This window comes from Chrysochloris asiatica, unplaced genomic scaffold, assembly GCF_000296735.1.
Source record: "Chrysochloris asiatica unplaced genomic scaffold, ChrAsi1.0 scaffold00042, whole genome shotgun sequence".
NCBI lineage: Eukaryota > Metazoa > Chordata > Mammalia > Afrosoricida > Chrysochloridae > Chrysochloris > Chrysochloris asiatica.
The window spans coordinates 8134514-8137392 of record NW_006408560.1 but is presented as its reverse complement, the minus strand read 5'-3'; the positions used below and the strand labels follow the sequence as shown (position 1 = coordinate 8137392).

Here is a 2879-nt window from a genome sequence, read left to right as displayed (position 1 = left end):
TTGGTTTTCTGATTCCAGATCTTTGAACATTTTATTATAATATCTGGCTTTATTTTCTCGAGCTGATCTTTGAAGATTTCTGTTCAGCTCTTGGACCTCCTTCATTTCTTCCATTTGCTTTAGCATCTCTACGCTGGAGAGCAAGTTTCAGTGTCTCTTCTGACATCCATTACCTTCTTTCTTGTTTTCTTAATGACTTTTTGCTCTCTTCATGTATGATGTTCTTGATGTCATCCCACTACTCTTCTGGTCTTCAGTCTTTAGTGTATAATGTATCAAATCTATTCTTCTGATGATCTCTAAATTCAGGTGGAATATATTCAAGGTCATATTTTGGCTCTTGTGGACCTGTTTTCATTTTCTTCAACTTCAGTTTGAATTTGCATATGAATAATTGATGATCTGTTTCATAGTCTGCCCCGGTCTTGTTTTCACTGATGATATGGAGCTTTTCCATTGTCTCTTTCTGCAGATGTAGTCAATTTGATTTCTATGTATTCCATTTGGTAAGGTCCATGTGTATACTTGTCTCTTATACTATCTAAAGAAGGTATTTGAAATGAACAAATCATTGATTTTGCAGAATTCTATCATGTGTACTCCAGCATCATTTCTTTCACCAAGGCCATATTTTCCAACTACTTATCCTTCCTCTTTGAATCCTTTAATATTGCAGCTCAAGGCTTGATTTTTTTTCTTCAGTTCTTTCAGCTTGAGAAATGCTGAGTATGTTTTTCCCTTTTGGTTCTCTAACTCCAGGTCTTTGTAAATCCCATGATAATACTTAACTTTGTCATCTTGAGCTGCCCTTTGAAATTTTCTTTTTAGCCTCTTTAGTTCTTCCATTTGCTTTTGCATGGCTACGCTAGAGAGCAAGTTAAGAGTCTCTCCTGATAGCCACTTTGGTCTTTTCATTCATTCTTGTCTTCTAAATGATCTTTTTCTTTCTTCCTGTATGATGTTCCTGATGTCATCCCACAGCTTTTCTGGTCTTCATTCATTAGTGTCAAATGCATCATATCTGTTTTTGAGATGGTCTCTAAATTCAGCTGAGGTATATGTTCAAGATCATATTTTGGTCTTTGTAGACTTGTTTTAATTTTCTTCAGCTTCAACCTGAACTTGCATATGAGCAATTGATAGTTTATTTCACAATCTGCCCCTTGCCTTGTTTTGACTGATGATATGGAGCTTTTCCAAGGTCTCTTTTCACAGATGTAGTCAATTTGATTTCTGTGTACTCCATTTGGCGAGGTCAGCCCAGCTGAAACCTGTCCACTATGGGTAACCTGGCTGGTATTTAAAATACCGGTGGCACAGCTTCCAGAATCACAGCAACACGCAGTACAGCAAACTGACAGATGAGTGGTGGGTCCCTCCTGATATGTCTGAAGTATAAGAGACTGAGTGTGACCATCTTGGCTTCTAAGAAGCATTCTGGCTGTACTTCTTCCAATACAGATTTGTTTGTACTTCTTGCAAACTCTATGGGGCAGTACTCTATAGAGTCACTACAAATCAGAATTGACTCTACAGCAATGGGTTTGATTTAGTGTATGGTTTGTTTTGGAGGAAGGGTTGTGCCGTCCAAGTCTTAGTCATTTCACTTACCTCTCCTAACCTGGTCCTGGTCCGCCCCTCCCTGAATGGCTGGCGTTCCAGGTTGGAGGCCAAAGGCTGCCTAGGTCGGAGGTAACCTCGGAGGCAGAACCGCCGCCACGAGGTTAACCGCGAAAGACTGACGTGATTGAACCGCGCCACTTCCGACGCGATAAGGGGCGTAAAACTTGGCATAATCCTTAAAGATGAGTAGCAAAGTATATTGATAATTGTCACTATCTTCCCTCCTCTGTCCATCCCACGGCTTGATTTGCTGAAGGAGTCCGTGTAGGGAAGGGGAGGAGGGAATGGTACTACTTGCAATTACGGTAACTCAGTGGCTAACTAAAACATGCTCATTTACATATGACTTGCACGTTCACGTACTTATGGAAATACTTCCCTAACGGAATACACAGATGTGCCTTCCTTGCCCCTGCGCTCTACTCTGGTACGGGTGTGCCTGCTCTGTATGCTACAAATTTACTCTCCTCTCGGCTTCCTTAGTGTCGGAAACAGTCTCTTAACTCCGCCTCTTAATGATTGGCTCCTCCTTCCACCCGTAGACTCCTCCTTCCACCCGTAGACTCCTCCCTTCACCTCCCCCTTTAGCGTCCAACTATCTTGTCCACGCCCCCTTTTAAATTTCTGAACAGGCACGCTCCGGGCAGCTCTCTGAACTGTTTAGGTTACTATGGGATCGGTAAGGTCCTGCATGCCGGGGGCGGAGGGAAGCTGACCTCAGGAAGAAGGCGCTTGGACTCGGGAGAGAGCTCTCACTCTGATACTTGTCTGGGGATTTTTTTTGTATTGAGGAAAAGAAGGTTGTGAGGCCCAGTCAAACTTGAGCCAGCGTGAAGGCCCCTTCAGGCAGCGCCGAGGGCAGCCCCGCAGTCAGGGCCTGGTGCAGCCTCCGCGGCCGCTGTCAGGGAAGCGGAGGCGGCCAATGGAGCTCGGGAGCGGCCGCTGCTGCTGAGGCGGCGGTGCCGGCAGCCCCGACCCCGACCGCCCGCACCTCCTCCGCAGGGGTCCCCCGGAGGTAAGCAACTCTACCCCCGTAAGTTACCCTTACTCTCCGGGGGGGGGGGGAGGCTTTCCTACTCTGTCCCGCACATCTTACGCTCCCCCACCACCACTGGATTCGACTACAAAACTGCTCTCTCTTTGGCAGCTGCACCCCAAGTTCCTCCTTCACCCTTCCTCTTAGGCCTAGGACCCTCGTTTGATTTTGGCTGCCTCTTCTGTTTAGCTCCTCCCCTTGCCCTGGGGATTCTTCCCCC

General features: G+C 46.0%; 1 protein-coding gene across 2 annotated transcripts in view; it reads left to right on the top strand.

Annotated features, from left to right (window-relative positions):
- Window positions 1-2411: 2411 nt before the first annotated feature.
- Window positions 2412-2879, top strand: part of PI4KB (phosphatidylinositol 4-kinase, catalytic, beta) — a 29193-nt gene continuing 28725 nt past the window's right edge. For both annotated transcript variants that reach the window (XM_006861411.1, XM_006861412.1), the window contains exon 1: window positions 2412-2638. The gene's annotated coding sequence lies outside the window, so the exon portion shown is untranslated. The remainder of the gene's footprint in view (window positions 2639-2879) is intronic.